Consider the following 17,396-nt stretch of genomic DNA (forward strand, 5'->3'; position numbering starts at 1 on the left):
GGAAATTGGAAGCTTACCCAAGTCAGAGGACTGTTTGGGGAATTGAATAACGAAATGTTTTTGCAAGCGCTTTGGAAACAACAATGGGTTTCTCCAGGGGACAGTTCTTTTAAGTCCCCTAGTCACCAAGCACATGCAAGGGGGTCAGGTTGTCCGCCTTTGTGGAACGGCTTTCTGTGTGTCTCCTGCCCGGCCAGGGAAATGTCTTTTGCCTGAGCACCGGCTGGCAGCTGGACAGCAGGCTATGCGCCGGGCTCTGGGGCTTCGCGTCGCTTCCCCGCTCACTCCTAGCTGGCGGCGTCTCCCGGGGCGCACCCACCGGGCCCCGCCAACGCCTCCTCCATGCCGTGCGCCCCGCCGCTGGCCCAGGCTCAGGCTCGCGTTCCTCTCCGCCTCCGCATCTCCGCAAGTGTCTCCTCTTACGTGTCTGCCTTGGGGTCTGTTTGGTTTACCTCCCATCCACTCGGAGGCTTCAGGGATTGTCGGATCCAACCCGTTTTCCGCGGGAGGGATCAGGGGCCCAGCAAGAACCTGAATCCGGACCAGAGCCAGGACCAGAGAGCCCAGTTCTCTGGACTCAACGGGAGTTTTTTCCACACCACTGTGTGGAGAGAACTGGAGCTGGCCGTTAAGAAAAAAATGCTGAGGGACCCCTTGGGGGAGGGCTCGTGTCTAAGAATCGACCCAGTCCCCTGAGGGCCTCTAGCCTAGTGGCCCCTGAGGGCGCCTCGGGAACTTGAGATTTTCCCAGGACAAGCCTGAGGAGCGGGTGCCAGGCAAACGCTGGGATGCCAAGAAGGAAGGTTCCCCCATTCCCAGGCTGCAAGCTGACAGCTTCCTGCAGGGAGATGATGCAGGGAGGCGGAAGGGTGGAGAACTGGCAAATGTGGAAGAGATGGGGGGGCAAAAGGAGGTGGGAAACGAGCAGTTTGGGTGGAGGTTGTGGGGGACTGCCCATCAGGGATTCCTGAGGCTCTTTGCAAAGCTCCAAGAACCTGCCCCTGCGGGCCCTCCAGAGACGGATGGCAGCCGAGGGAGGGCCTGACCCAGGTGGTTGTAGCCCTGCCTGGAGGTGGCGGGGGTCCTTAAGAAGCAGATTCTGGCTCCTATCAAGGGGTTGGAGGTGCTCTAAGCATCCTGTAGAGCTGGACAGGGATGGGTTAGATGACGGAGGGGAGGGGGTGGGATTGCCTGCCCCGGCTTTTAGCATGAGTACTGGTAACACAAAATGCAAACTCCAAGAAAGAGAGGACTACATCCGTCTGGCTCACTGCTGTACCCCCATGCCTGCCTCTCAGAAGGTGCTCCACAAATACGTGTTGGAGTGAATAAATGAGCAAGGTACAGCGTGCACGCTGAGGTCCCCCAGGGGGCCTCAGGGTCCCCTCCCCCCCCACCCAACACCCCGCCCCCCCCCCCACCCAGCACGTGAAGAGCCTGCAGAGGAGCCGGGGCAGCTGGACAGTGGCCACAACCATCCCAGACCTTTCTCTCTGTCACAGTCACAGCTGCCTGCTTGACTTTACTCCTCCGTGATGACCGGGGCCATCTCCAGGGAGGCAGAAAGGGCTCAGCACGACCTCTGGGGACCTTCCCTCCCCTCCTTCCCCTATCTCAAGGACATGGGCTCTGGACATGTCAGTTCCACCTCTAGATTTCAGTTTCCTCATCTGTCGAGTGTAAGAACTGGAAGGAGCCCTAAGAGCTATGTCTGCTTTTCCAAAGCTGATCTGGAAATACCAAATACCTTCCCTTTCTTCTGTCATCCCTTCATTTTTCTTGAGCAAGACACAAAGAAGAAGTATGCTGTAGCTATTCAAATGAAGGTGGATGAGCTGGGTTGGACTTGGGCAAGAAGAGCCCCACTGTGTGCTGCGGTGGTGCAAGGCAGCACAAGTCCCACATGCTCCTGATGTCACATGCTCCTGATGGTTAAATGAGTACATAGTATGCCAAGAGCCGAATTCCCAAGTTCTGGAATTTGGAGCATCAAACAGACTGTTTGGGCCTTTGAGGAGCTCACATTCTCTCTGAGACAAGGGTGTGAATGCTGGGTAATGCTCCAACTTCCACTTTCAAGAAACCAAAGCTGGCCTGAAACTCTGCTTCCAGCTGAGACTGACTGGGTTGGGGTGGTCCAAGATCAGAGCCCACAGACTCAACAGACACATCCCAACACTGTTCCTCATTCTCTTAATGACCTGCAAAACTCCTGTGGGTACAGCACAGAAACCCCCACGGGTGACAGGAGGAATGGATGAACCAGGGCTGGCTATCAGGGAGCCTCCACCCCCGACGAACCAGGGTGCTGGGAATCCGCCTTCACTTCGGACCTACCCTCAGATGCAGGTTCTGGGCTCCCTCCCATCCTCCGTTTTGGAGTTGGGAAGCTGCCTCCCCACCAGGTCTCACTTCACTGGGTCCCCATATGCCCAAGCCTCAGCCTGAGGCCACCTGCCAGCTGAAGGGGTCTCTTTAAAGAATTGATTTCCACAGTCCCTAAAGTGATCCCTCGGCAGTAAATCTCCTGCCACCCAGGCTCTCTGCTCCATGAATGATTTAGCGCCTCAGAGGGGTTGGAACAGTCTTCCTGTGCACTCGGAGGCCTGAAGCTGTGACATCACCATCCCTGCTGCTGATGGATGGTCTCTTCTGCTCTAATGGGAAGAGAGTGCACAGGGCCGTCTGGGAGGGGGTCGGGCCATGGAAGTAAGTACCCATCTGGCTCCATAGACTTCTGGTTTGGGGGTCTTCCTGATGGACCAGCCAGCTAATTGCCCTCCAAGGTACCTAGAGAAAGGGCCTGAGTCCATCTCTCTGTCCTCAGCCCAGAGGGGCCAGGCTCATTTCAGAGTGGGGTTTGTCTTTCCAATTCCTCAAGTATTCCAGAGAGAGGAACTATCCATACCAAGTGGCCTCTTGCCCTTCTCTGACTTTACAACATATGTACACTCATACACGTGTGCACCTATGTGGATGTACACACATGTCCACTTTCTCACGAGTGCCTTCAGGAAGTTCATCCTTACGTCCCACCTAAATCTTTTCTGCTACCAGTGAAGGCTGTTTTTCTCTGAATCCATCTGGAACCGAAGGAGAACAGCTGCTTGTTCTCTGCCATATGCTAATCCCCCAAGCACACGTGGTGAATGATGACCTGGTCTTGATCCCTCCCTGCCCTCATCTCCCTCCCATCTTCTTTCCTCTAAGCTTCAGGGGCCCCAGTCCTCCCAGGTCCACCAGCAAAAACATTACCTTTTTTCCCTGAAGGGGAATCCATAGGGTCTCAACTTCTTCAGGTGGAGAACAGGCGGAGAAGACGGCACCTGAAAGGGAGAGCCCCTCCTCCCGACTCTAGCAACCTTGACCCCAGCCGGCCCACCTCCTTGGGAGAGGTAGAACTTGAAGTACCACCTCCTGCTTCCAAGTCGCTTCCCCGTTGGCCAGTCCAGTCATCAATCATTACGTGGAGGTTTGGTTTGGTTTTTATTCTGAGACTGATACCGGGCTTGCAACTGGCCTGCCCACCAGGATCCCATATGTATTAGCAAAGACCCCAAGGACTGCAATGCAGAAGGGATAAGTCTTTAGTTTTGTTTTGCTTGGACAACTGTGTTGAGCTATAATTTACATCCAATAAAATTTTTAAAAAAGATTTTATTTATTTATTCATGAGAGACACACAGAGAGAGAGAGGCAGAGACACAGGCAGAGGGAGAAGCTGGCTCCATGCAGGGAACCCGATGTGGGACTGGATCCCGGGATGGCGGGATCACGCCCTGTGCCAAAGGCAGACGCTCCACTGCTGTACCACCCAGGCATCCCTACATCCAATAAAATTAATCAATTTTTAGCCTACAATTAGATGAGCTTTGACAAATATACACCCATTTCACCATCACCACAACATTTCCACCACCCCTAAACTTTTCCTCATGCCCTGTCCAGGTCAGTCTCCTTTCCCCGCCACCCTATGAACCGCCTACCTCATCTCCCCTCTAGCCCCTGGAAACTACTGATCTGCTTTCTGTCACATGGTTTTGTTTTCTCAGAATTTCATACAAATGTAATCATATAGTATGTAACCTTTTGAACCTGGCTGCTCTTGCTCAGCATAATGCCTCTGAGATTCACCCAAGTTCTGTGTATTAATATAATAGTTCACTCCTTTTTATCACTGAGTGGTATTTTGCTGTATGGATGTACCATAGTTTGCTTATCCATCCCCACCCCAACCCGTAGTTGGTTGACATGTGAGTTGTTTCCAGTGTTCAGCTATGATCAACAAGGTTCCTAGGAACATTGGTGTACTAGTCTCTTTGTGAACATATTCCTATCAGAGTTTGTGCTAGCGAATGTTTAACAACCAGCTCTCTGGGTAGGAGAGAGCCCTGATTTGCAGCATTTGCTGGTTTCAGGGGTATACATACTCTCCCAAGGGCAATTTGAAGCTTTCGAAGTGCCGCTACTGATTTTCATTCCCCTTGTCTAGTGAGAGAAATGAGAGATTCAGTTGCTCCACATCCCTACCAACACTTGATATGCCAGCCTTTTTAATTTTAGCATTCTATGCAGGGTGTGTAGCTACATCTTCCTGTGGGTTAAGTTGCTATTGTGTTGGTGACTTACGATGATGAGTATCTTTTCATGTGCTTATGTACCTGGCTGGGTAAGTTTTTGGGTTTTTCTGTTTCGTTTTGTTTTTTAAAGTAGGCTCCATGCCCAACTTGGGGCTTGAACTCTCCACCCTCAAATCGAGAGTCATGTGCTCTACCGACTGAGCCAGCCAGGTGGCCCTAGATGAGTGAGTTTCGAGAGGGTTAGGAGAAGGGCCTGGCTCTGGAGTGTTATGGGGAAACGTTGTGGAGTGGGTGTCACAATAAAGGGCTCTGGGCACCTGGCAGCCACCATGGAAATTTGGGGCACCCAGGGCCAAGGGTCGGCCCAGAAAGCAAGCAGCCTTGACTGAGGCCCACAGATAGATCATACTTTCCAGAGTTCTTCCTGAACACATTCATTTCCCCCTCAGATCTCAGTGGTGTAGGAAGATCTGGCTGGATGCGAGTGTGCATTTCTCAGGTTCACTCAGGACACTTGGCGGACAAAAGCTCAGCCTCGGTCTGCTCACTCCCAGTTGCGACGATGCCGCTTCGGAGTTTGCGAAAAGCTTTCCCACAGTTTACCTCATCGGGTTCTCAGGACAAGCCAATCATTCCACTAGAGGGAAACTGAGTTTCTGGGGACTGAGTGACTTGTTCAAGCCCTACTGTCCATGAGTGGCAGAGGCCAGACTTGTACCCTAGTTTCTTGGCTCTCTGGCTTCACTATTTGTCCTTGTGAGGCTCATCTGCCCTCAACTTGTGTTAGGATCCAAGGAATCCCCTCTATCCTGCTTAGTTCTAGGAGAAGCCACTGTAGGAGCTTCCCCAGGCCACCTGCCTTGGGCTCAGCCAGTCCCAGCGAGTTCAAGCTCAGGAACCTTTAAAGAACTGTTTTCTCAGTTGATAAAGCATGTGATTCTTGATCTCAGGGTTGTGAGTTCAAGCCCCATGTTGACTTAAAAAAATTTTTTTTAGTATTAAAAAATAAAAACTATTTTCTTGGGGCAGCTGGCTGGCTCAGTCGACAGAGCCTGCTACTCTTGATCTTAGGGTCCTGAGTTCAAGCACCACATTGAGTTTAAACAAAAATATTGAAAAAGAAAAAAAAAACTATTTCCTTATCATGGTGGCTTTGACTTTGCCTGAAGACCCCCGGATGCCTTGCTTCAGGTTGTCCTCAGTCATGAGATTAGAAAAACAGGATATTCCTCCTGTAGGCTCTGCTCACATTAGCTGCCCCTTCCATTTTCTTCAGGAAAATCCAGACACAGATTCTTTGTGTCTCTGTGTTTGTTCCCCACCTATGGGTTCAGACTGTCCCCTACTCCATTGTCCAAGAGCTCTGACGTTAACAGCACCTTTCTGGCACATAGTAGGCACTTGTTAAATGAATGGCATTTTTTTTTTTAATTTTTATTTATTTATTTATTTATGATAGTCACAGAGAGAGAGAGAGGCAGAGACACAGGCGGAGGGAGAAGCAGGCTCCATGCACCGGGAGCCCGATGTGGGATTCGATCCCGGGTCTCCAGGATCGCGCCCTGGGCCAAAGGCAGGCGCCAAACCGCTGCGCCACCCAGGGATCCCAAATGAATGGCATTTGTTAATGAACACGGCTTCTATTCCCATGCTGTAATTAATAAAAATCCCAGAAGGAGGGAGATTACATTTACTGAGTGGGTGCTTTATATTCCTCACCACAACTGTGTGAGACTGTGGTTATCATGCCTACTTTTATGGATGAGAAGACCGAGGCTTACTAGGTTGAATAATTTGGCCACTCGGTTAGGATGGGGTGGAGCCGGGACTCAGACTGAGTCTGAGGGTCCTGCTGACCTGTATCCATTGTATGTGAGGAGATTGAGTGCTGGTGTCCTTGGATGGACCCTTTGGCCTCCAGTGGGCAGTGGGCAGCCTGAGATCCTGAGCTCCAGACAGGCCCTAGCCCCATCTGGCCAAATATGCAAGTGAAGGTTGGTTAAATGCCAGTCACAAAAATGAATTTCAAACTGTCCTCTACAGTTATGTCTTTAAGTCCAGCATCAGCCACAGCCTCAGAGATCACCGCTGTGCTCCAAAGAATAAAGTCCAGTGGAGGCACCTGGGAGGCTCGGTGGTTGAGCTTCTGCCTTCAGCTCAGGTCATGATCCTGGGGTCCTGGGATCGAGTCCCACATTCGGCTCCCCATGCAGAGCCTGCTTCTCCCTCTGCCTATGTTTCTGCCTCTCTCTGTGTGTGTCTCTCATGAATAAATAAATACAACCTTAAAAAAAAAAAAAGAATAAAATCCAGGAGACTTTATGTCCATTTTGAAATCAAACAGGTCAGCCCCAGATATCTCAGGCTGAGCAGGCCTCGGGCCACACTCAGAGGCCATTTACAGCCTGTGGCTTCAGCTGGCTGAGGCCACCAGAGGCCTGACTATCAGTATCTGAGTTCCCTACCACTACCTCTTGGGAGGCGGAGATGGTGGGCATTGTGGGGATGATAATGCTATTCCATTAATGTCCAACTTCCTGAAAACCACTGAGATACATTTCATTTATGCACTTGTTTATTTGAGACCTGCTTCCAGAAAGAGCAGACAATGAAAGACCATCTACATAAGAGCTGTTCACAGAAAACAAAAAACAAAAAAACAAAAAACCTAAAAGAGCAAAACCTAAAAGAGCCCTTACTATTTGCATTTCAGAAAATAGGTGAAGGTGGCCTTTTGGTGTGTGGGGGCCTTCCCTGCAGCAGCTCACACTTTTCCTCCCCCTGAATGTCCAGGGGACCTGAGGGGCCCAGGTCTCCGCCAAAGGACAGACCTGAGCTTATGTCACATGGGATTATCTTGCAAGACACACAGGTTCCAGCCAAGGTGTCTGGTGTGAATGTGGTTTGGGGTGGGGTGCTGAAGCCAGGTGGTTGGGCGTCTGAGCAGCTCCATGTGCTCTGCTGGAACCCTGACCCTCTGTCCTGGAGCCCACTGTCAGGGGTACGATGGCCTAGTTCAGCGAGACCAGCTCCCAGCCTGAAAGGGACAGGGCACGAACTAGGGCCCCGGCCCAGGTGGCCAGCTCCCCTTCCTGGAGCCCTGAGCAAGAGTGAACAGCAACAGTGATACCTCAGGGCACCAGGAGGAGCCTATCATCTTTCTCTTTCCTCCACAGCCCATTCCATGGGGGCTGGAGGGGAGGGCCAAGGAGGCTGGTGAAAAGCCACCTGAGGCTGCTTTTCAATGAAGCCATCCATGTACAGGATAGAGTTACTTGTATCAAGTACATGAGACTTTTAATCCACTTTGTAATCAAACAGGGCATCACTCTGGGCTGCTGGGAGCCCGACATGACAGCATATTTCCACCCACTTCACAGGTGGGGAAACTGAGATACAGCAGAGAATGAGAAGTAATCCACTCAAGCCAGCACACCTTTGCAGAGGCCAGGGCCTGTATGGCTTAGGAGCCTCTGCTATCTTTCCAGTTTCCAGAGGCCCTTTTAATGTGAACTGGGATCTATCAAGACTTGGCGGAGAGGTGAGGGTTGGAGGCAAATACAAATATTTCATCATCCAAGCATGTCTATAGACATGAATCTGTGTCCACCAAAGCTAGGTTCCTTCTCCAGGTCACAACCCAGATTGGCTGAAGAATTAGCTACACGTTGCCCTATGGTTCCTAATTCTGCCTCCAGCCAAGACAGTTTCCATTCTGGTTGGAGCTCTACTCTCTCTCTCTGTAGCGCTCTGGGCTAGTCTCTTACACAGGCCTCAGGTTCTGCATCTATAAAAACAGGGGAATGCTGGTGGCTCCATCTGGTCTGGAGTGGCTGCGCACCTTGAATGAGACATAGGTGGGAAGAGAACTGTGCTACATAGAAAATGCTAGCCACTCCATGAGGGCCAGCAGCCTGTCAGGGTCAGAGCCCAGAATGGTGAGAGGTGAAGATGTCACACGACTGGGAGGAGCCCCTTCTTGGCTGTGTGAAGAGGGGTGCCCTCTGAGTGGCCTCAGCAGGTGAGGTCTTTGGTCTGGGGTTGCCAGATGAAACAAAGGATGCCACTCAGATTGGAATTTTAGTAAAACGAAATCATTTTATACTATAAGTGAGTCCTGAATATTGCATTGGACATACTCATATTTAAAAAGTCCTTTTGTTTTATTTTTTAAAGATTTTATTTATCTATTCATGAGAGACACACAGAGAGAGGCAGAGACATAGGCAGAGGCAGAAGCAGGCTCTATGCAGGGAGTCGATGTGGGACTAGATCCTGGGACTCCAGGATCACAACCTGAGCCAAAGGCAGAGCCATCCAGGTGTCCCTTAAAAAGTCACACACACACCCAGCCCCTTGCTGATGACCCAGCAGGTGTCCTGCGCTCTGCATGAGTCTCTGAATCCTTCTGTTGCCTGCTCTTGTGCTCCCGCCTTTGGCTGTCTTGGGCAGGCCCTCCTTGGGGGAGGCCCCTGCCACCCCACAGGTGACACCAGTCAGCAGGACTAAGAATGCTGGTGCTGAGGACTCAGACCCACGCCCCACAAGACCAGCCTGCACAGCCATGAAGGCAAGACCCCTGAGGGTGAAGGGAGAGTAGGCGATTAGGCCCTGTTCCCTAATCCTCCGGCCATGGCCCTTCCCACCCCAGGTCTCTTGGGAGACCTTTCTTCACCTGGGAATGGGCTGCGGCCTCCCCAAAGGGCAATTGGGACATTCCCTCTATCAGGGGTGGTCACTATCCTCTTTACCAGGGAAGGGGAGGCCTGTCCACAGCGGGGCACCCAGGCCCCACCCACGGGCAGTGGGGCTGGCTGGGCCTCAGAACAGGGGCCTCCCTGGGGTCCTGTGCCACCCAGGGGCCCCACTGAGCAGCAGCACGATGGAGCCCCCTACCAACTGCCTTCGTACCTCCAGGAAAGGAGCTAACACCTGGCTGGGTTGGAACAGGCCTGGAGAAAGGAGCTGAGGCCCACCTGCGGCGGGGAGCATCTGCTGGCCTTCCTGGCTAGTGGGACCCTACCCAGGTGCCTAACCTCTGTGAGCCTATTTCCTCATCTACCTCGTGGGAACAACAGGCTTAATGTCGATGATTTATGCAGAGCTTTGAGCACAGTGCTGGGAAATGGGAGACGAGCAATACATGTTTCTTCTCTGTCTTTGTGGGTCAGGAGCCACCTCCAGTATCTTATTACCTAATAATTAGCCACAAGGGAAGGGAAGCCCTTGGCAGACAGGACTGCCAGGCAACCTCAGAGGGTCCCGCAGACCCCTCCAACTACTGGAAGTGTTGAGTGTGGGAACAGAGGGGGTTTGCCTCCCAGCCACAGGAAGCCATCCAGAGATGGCCCGAGGAGGCATCTCTCTTCTGGGCTTGAGTCTGGAGCCCAGGACACACAGCTGCCTTAGGGACAGGAGCCCAGGAGATGGAGACCCTCCTCACTGGGAGGGTAACATTACCTGAGTGGCAGAGAAGCGATGGAAAGAGGGGAGAGGAGGGGCCAGGCCTGCTCATGTCTGTGTGCCATGGCTGTGCCAAATTTGTTTGGATACTTTGGATTTTTACTTTTTTTTTCTCTCTCTCTTTTTTTTTTAAAGATTTATTTATTTATTTATGATAGAGAGAGAGAGAGGCAGAGATACAGGAGGAGGGAGAAGCAGGCTCCATGCTGGGAGCCTGACGTGGGACTCGATCCTGGGACTCCAGGATTGCACCCTGGGCCAAAGGCAGGCGCTTAACCGCTGAGCCACTCAGGGATCCCTTCTTTTTTCTCTTTTAAAAAAATATTTTATTTATTTATTTGAGACAGAGGAATCCAGAGAGAGAGAGAGAGAGAGAGAGCATGAGCAGGGGGAGAGGAAGAGGGAAGAGAAGCAGACTCCCCACTGAGCTGGGAGCCCCACGTGGGGCTCGATCCCAGGACTTTGAGATCATGACCTGAGCCAAGGTAGACACCCAACCATCTGAGCCAACCTGGTGCCTCTCTAATTTTTCAAGATTTCATTTTTTAGGGGACGCCTGGGTGGCTCAGCAGTTGAGTGTCTGCGTTCAACCCAGGTCATGATCCCGGAGTTCCAGGATCATGTACCACATCTAGGTCCCGGCAGGGAGCTACTGCTCCCTCTGCTTGTGTCTCTGCCTCTCTATGTCTCTCATGAATAAATAAATAAAATCTTTAAAAATATATAAAATAAAATCTTAAAAAAGATTTCATTTTTTTATTTGAGAGAGAGAGCATGAGAGGAAGGGAGGGCCCGAGGGACAAGCAGACTCCTGCTAAGTGGGAAGCATGATGTGGGGCTCAATCCTGGGACCCCAGGCTCATGACCTGAGCTAAAGGCAGATGCTCAACCACTGAACCACCCGGAGGCCCCTCTAATTTTCTTTTAAAACTAATTTTTGGGGATCCCTGGGTGGCTCAGCAGTTTGGTGCCTGCCTTTGACCCAGGGCATGATCCTGGGGTCCCTGGATCAAGTCCTACGTGGGGCTCCTGGCGTGGAGCCTGCTTCTCCCTCTGCCTGTGTCTCTGCGCCTCTCTCTCTCTCTGTCTATCATGAATAAATAAAATCTTTAAAAAACAAAACAAAACAAATGTTTGGTTCTCCCCTCATCACAGAAATAATCCTGAGACTGCAGAGTGAGAAGACCAAGCAGACAACACAAACCCCTGAAAGCCACTGACCACCACCCACTGTAGGCTTTTCCAGTCTTTTTCCCCATGTGCATTTTGTTTTAATAAAACATAAGAGCATTTTGTATATACTGTTTTGTATCATCTTTCACTGAATTATCTTTTCTCATTTGGGAATATTATATCCTCTGATAGTTAATAACTGCAGTATTTCATTCTATGGTTATTCCTTTATTTTTCAAGCCCATCTTAAGGGCATTTGGGTAATTTCCAATTTCCCACTATAATGCAAATTCAGATTTTAAAAAATATTTTATTTATTCATTATTTTTTAGAGATTTTATTTATTTATTCATGAGAGACAGAGAGAGAGAGAGAGAGGCAGAGACACAGGCAGAGGGAGAAGCAGGCTCCATGCAGGGAGCCTGATGTGGGACTTGATCCCGGGACTCCAGGATCACACCCTGGCCAAAGGCAGGCACTAAACTGCTGAGCCACACAGGGGTCCCCCCATATTCATTATTTTTTAAAGATTTATTTATTATTCTGCATCCCACAGATTTTTTTAAAAGATTTATTTATTCCTGAGAGACACAGAGAAAGAGGCAGAAACATAGGCAAAGGGAAAAGAAGGCTTCCGGCAGGGAGCCCAATGTGGGACTCGATCCTGAATCCTCTGAGCCAAAGCCAGACACTCAACCACCAAGCCACCCAGGTGCCCAAATTCAGATTTTTTTAAAGGATATATTTCAAAAAGTGGTATATCTCTAGGTCAAAGAGCACCAATTATAAAACATTAACTAAAAAAAAATTTTTTTTAAGTCAACTCTACCTGAAATGTGGAGCTCAAACTCACAACCCTGAGATCAAGAGTCTCATGCTCCACTATTGGTTCATATTATGGAAGCCACACACATGCACACATGCCTTGTCAAAAATTCCAACAAGCAGGTGGTGTATGCAGTAGGCGCACTGGGCCCTCGGTGATCCTAACAGCAGTCCCTGGACCCCCCCATCATCCATCCACACCTGCAACAGCACCCCAGATGCTACGACAATGGGCAGGGCTGAGGGACAGTCTTGTTTCCCTGTCCTCAGTTCCCAGGACCATCTTCCTCCTTCCTCAGGGGCCCGGGGGCCCTGGGAGCATACACATCTAGACAATTCAGTATCAATGCCTGGGAAATCAGGGTTGTGTGGCCACCACCTGGGCTGCCTCCTCCTTCTTCCCCAGTGCTGGGGCTCAGAGCATTTGTCCCTCTCCTGAGGCCAGGGACAGCCAAGGGGGCCCAGTGCGAAGGCAGGCCCAACCAACTTGGGCTGGGGATGGGTGGTGGGTGAGGGTCAGTGGATTATCATGGGGTGGGGCCAGGACCCAGGAGGCGCTGTGGAGACAGACTCCAAATCCAGTGATCGTCCACCAGCCTTATCGTAGACATTAGAGGGGAGACTGATCCGCCTCTGGGCTCCTTCGCTCCCTCCATCTATTCACATGGCTCCATTTTTACCCATCGTCCTTGGGATTTCCAAGAAAGATCTCCTTTAAGGAAAAGCTTCCAGACTCTAATGCTAAGAAAAAGTTAGGGAAAATGACGACTGGTTTGATTTCCCCCCTCCCCTCACCCCCATTTACAGATGAGGACATGGAGACTGGGTGTCAGGAGCGACCTGGCCAAGCTAACACCAGGTTAGTAACATGCAGGGATGGTGCCCACTCTCCAGGTGTTTCGAAACCTCCACCTGCAGGAAGGTTGTTAGCACTTGTACCACCTCAAATCGCCCCCTACTTCTCATCTGCCATTCCAGGCTTCCAGACCTCTCCTGAAGGGTTAGGGATTGGCAATGCGTTTTCCTGTGCTCTCGGGGGCTGTTCTGACCAACACCCTTCCTGGGCAGCAGCCCCCAGATCCAGCCTTCCTGCCTCAGCTTTGCCCATGCTGACTCATGTGCCCCCATGCCTTCTGGCCCACCCGCTTCCTCCTGGAAGCCTTCCCTGACCCCCAGCTGGAAGGGCTTTCCCCCTCCTGTAGTGCCTGGGTCACAGCACTCTTCTTCAAGGCTGGAAGAGGCCCCCTCCTTCCAGGGGTCGGGGTCTGGGACCTGAGGCCTGTTTGGTGGGAACTCACTTGTCTGGGTGGGAGGGAAATAAAGCCATGGAGCATCTGGGGGTGGAGAATGTCCCATGTGCTTCTGTCAGCAGTGAAGGGCTTGGCATAAAGAAAGCAGCTGCCAGGGCCAAAGGTGGAGGATGGACTGGAGCAGGAGGGGAGGAGTTGGCTAGAAATCCCAGAGGAGGCTCGCGTGGGCCTGGGCAGCGGGAGTACCCACGGCTTTGTGGAAGGAGGGCTTCCAGAATGAACTAGGGTCCACGTCCAAGCATCCCAGGCTGGACACATCGGGTTCAAATCCGGCTTTTCCATGACTGGCCGTGATTGGATGGCCAGGCAGTGTGGTGCTGTGGTGACAAGGGCAAGGGCAGTCTCAGGCTCAGATGGCTCCAGTTCAAACTAGCCCATGTCCTGGCTGGCTGGCCTCGTGCAAGGCGCCCTATTTCCTGACCTACGCCCGGGAGATAACAAGAGCTTAAGAAGCCAGATGGAGCAAAAGGTAGGAAGTGTAGGGGACCCCTCGGGGCCTGTGAGCTCAGCCCAGGTCTCTCTACATCCAGTTTCCTTACCCAAGGGAGCTGGGGACAGCAGCATGCACCTTGCAGGGCTGTTGCTGGGACAGCTCCTGGTGGAGCTGTCCTGGGGGCATCCTAGAGGCCTGCCATCCGGATCCGCATGGGACGTCCTGCATCCCCCCAGTCAAGGGAAGGCCCTGGGGTGTGTGGAACCAGCAGGCACATCCCGGCAGTGCACCTGCTGAACGAGAGGAGCCGGTGCGTGGGGGGGGCCTGTGTGGGCAGCCGCCGGGAGCTGACTGTTTAGAGTTCAGGTTATCTCTGTTTACCGCTGAGAGAACACAAAGCTGAACTCGGGTATTAACTGCCCACCTGCTTCCAACATTAATTTGCTCATCCAGGGTTCCAGCCAATGGCGCCAGCAATAAAGGAAATTGCTTTGAAGTTGACAGAGGCTGAGATCAGAGCTCTAAGACTGGCCCTATTGCCTCCAAGTGGCAGCTGGGTCCCTCCCCTGCTGCCTGCCCCCCAAAACCGAGGGCTTGAGGTTGTCACCATGGAGCTGGATCAGGGCCTTTGATCCTGATATGTGTTTTTTACCCGAAGACCCTCTGCCTGTGTCTCCCAGCCCAGCAGCAGGCCAACTGCCAGGCCTCCAGCATGAGAGCCTTCGAGAGGTACCAGCGGGACTTCCTGATGACAGGCATCTCGAATGATGAGGAAGGATGTGGCATCTCCTGCCGAGGTCTTTGGGAAGGGCTCTCAGGCCCTGGGAATCAGAATTGAACAAGGGAGTCTTCCTGGCTAGGGCACCCACTGGTCTGCATGATGCCCCCATGACCTGAGTAGTGAGATTCACTAAGGTAGTCCTCCCTCAAGGGGCTGCTCTGCTGCACTCCCACCTTCCTAGATGGGGAGACCTCGGGACATGGATCATCACCCCAATACCTCCCAGGGCCATCCCTCAAACTCTTGTTCCTGCCACACCAGGCCAGAGGGTGGGTAACTGTCTGGAGGGGTGCTGGACTTTCCTTGCAGGCCACATCAGCTTCCTTCCAACTTCTAGGGCATGTGATGATTGTTACTACCACTCACTACATCACTTAGGATGTGGGGGCTAAACGCTTCACAGCAACAGCCCACTTTGCTCCCCAAACAACTGCCCTCAAGGTGGGCACTCTTATCATCTTCTTTTCTTAGAGAGCTGTGGTTCTGGGGGTCACTCTGGAAGGTGGTCTGCCCACTTTGTTTAGGTTCTCCAGGAATCAGCTCCTGCCCCACTTGCAGCCTCCAGCTGGGAGAGAGATCCTTGGCTCTGCTCAGTCTGGTCCTGGGCCTCCCTCCTCCTTCAGCCCCACCTTGGACTGGTTCTTTTTTTCTTTTTCTTTTTCTTTTCTTTTCTTTTCTTTATTTATTTTTAAAGATTTTATTTATTTATTCATGAGAGAGAGAGAGAGAGAGAGAGAGAGAGAGAGGCAGAGACACAGGCAGAGGGAGAAGCAGGCTCCATGTAGGGAGCCTGACATGGGGCTCCATCCCGGGTCTCCAGGATCACACCCTGGGCCGAAGGCGGCGCTAAACCGCTGAGCCACCCAGGCTGCCCCTTCTTTTAGTTTTAAATAGGCTCCACGCCCAACATGGGGCTTGAACTCACGACCCTGAGATGAAGAATCACGTGCTCTACCTACTAAACTAGCCAGGTGCTCCTGGACCCGTTCTTTCATGGCACATGCACATGTGTGCCCGGCACCCTGGAAGCCCCCAGGGATGTGGAGGCAGGAGGAGGGGCTGCTCCCAGCCTTCAGGAGGCTCAGGGACTAGAAGGCAAAGGGGGTACCCAGAGCTTTGCAGGGTCTGGACTCCACCTCTCTGCCCGGCCCACCCCACCCCAGCCCTGCCCCACTGCCATCCCCCCTCTGCATCGCACCACCAGCTTCTAGAGGCTGAGAGGACAGCACCCTCCTTGATGGAACAGAACCCTGACTTGCCAATGTTTGGCCTGGGAGGGGGCTTCTGGAAGGTCAGGACCTATGACCCACGATGCTGGCTGTACTCCCGACTTCCCCTTCTCCCTGGTCTCTTGCTTGGATGGCTGCTGGCTCTGCCTTGGACCCAGGTGAGCTGAACCCCCCTGTTACCCTGGCCCAAGAACTAGGTTCTTCACAGCACAGCCAAGACTGACTTGAACTTTCAGAACAGACTTTGTTATATCACAGGGGAAGGAAACTGAAGAGTAGAGGTAGTACCCATACAAAGTAGAAATATCTGCTCCCACCTTCTCTCATCCCCAAGCAGGTCTGTCTGCAGCCCTGTGGCATCAGTGACCCAGCCCCACGGGGTCCTGACTCCTTTCCCAGGGTTCTTGCCTGTTTCTTCTCCTTAAAGGCTGGGGGAGTGGGCTGAATGGTGGCCCCCCAAAAAGATATGTGCACGTCCAAATCCCCAGAACCTGTGAATGTTACCTTATTTGGAAAAAGGGTCTTTGCAGATGCAATCAAGTTAAGGATTTTGAGACAAGAAGATCATCCTGGATTATCCGGGTGGGTCCTAAATCCAGTGACAAGTGTCCTTACAAGAGACACACAGAGGAGACAGACACAGCAGAGGAGGAGGCAGGGACTGGAGTGACTTTGTATAAGCCAAGGAACACTAAGGGTGGCCAGAAGCCACCACAAGCTAGGAGAGAGGCATGGAACAGTCTCCCCCAGATCTCAGGAGCCTACACCCTGCCCACAGCCTGATTTTGGACTTCTGGCCCCACAACTGAGAGAATCATTTTACATATTTTTTTAAAGATTTATTTATTTGAGGGGCACCTGGGTGGCTCAGTGGTTGAGTGTCTGCCTTCAGCTTGGGTCATGATCCTGGAGTCCTGGGATCAGGTCCCACATTGGGCTCCCAGCAGGGAGACCTCTGCCTGTGTCTCTGCCTCTCTCTGTGTCTCTCATGAGTAAATAAATAAAGTCTTAAGGAAAAAAGATTTATTTATTTATTTGAGAGACAGAGAGAGCACGTGTGCGCACTTGAGCAGGGGGAGGGGCGGGGGAGAGAGAGCCCTCAAGCAGACTCCGTGCTGAGTGTGGGGCATGATGGGGATCCCAGGACCCCGAGATCAGGACCTGAGCCAAACCAAGAGTCGGACGCTCAACCGACTGAGCTGCCCGGCGCCCCTGACACAACTGTTTCAGCCTGTCCACTTCGGGCCATTTGTTGCAGCAGCCCCGGGACCCAGATCCGGCCGGTGTTGCCAGGTGTCCCCCACAGCCCCGACTTGCACGGGCACCGTGCACCCTGCATGGCGAGCCGACCGTCGGCAGACCGCCACCTGCAGGGTCAGCAGGTTCACACCCCAGTTCCGGGCCTCGTGGGCGCCTCTTGGCCACCGGCCCCGCCCCGCGCCCCCGCGCCCCCCGCGCCCCCCGCCGCTCTGCCCTCTCTCCCCGGCAGCCTCCCCGTGGCTCTCAGTCTCCCTCCACCCTTTGAACCAGCCCCGCCGTATTGACCCTTTGTGAGCCGTCACCACCCAGACCCTTCTCTCTCATGCCGATTCCTGCACCCAG

The sequence above is a fragment of the Vulpes lagopus genome, chromosome 13 (assembly GCF_018345385.1).
Source record: "Vulpes lagopus strain Blue_001 chromosome 13, ASM1834538v1, whole genome shotgun sequence".
Classification (NCBI taxonomy): Eukaryota; Metazoa; Chordata; class Mammalia; order Carnivora; family Canidae; genus Vulpes; species Vulpes lagopus.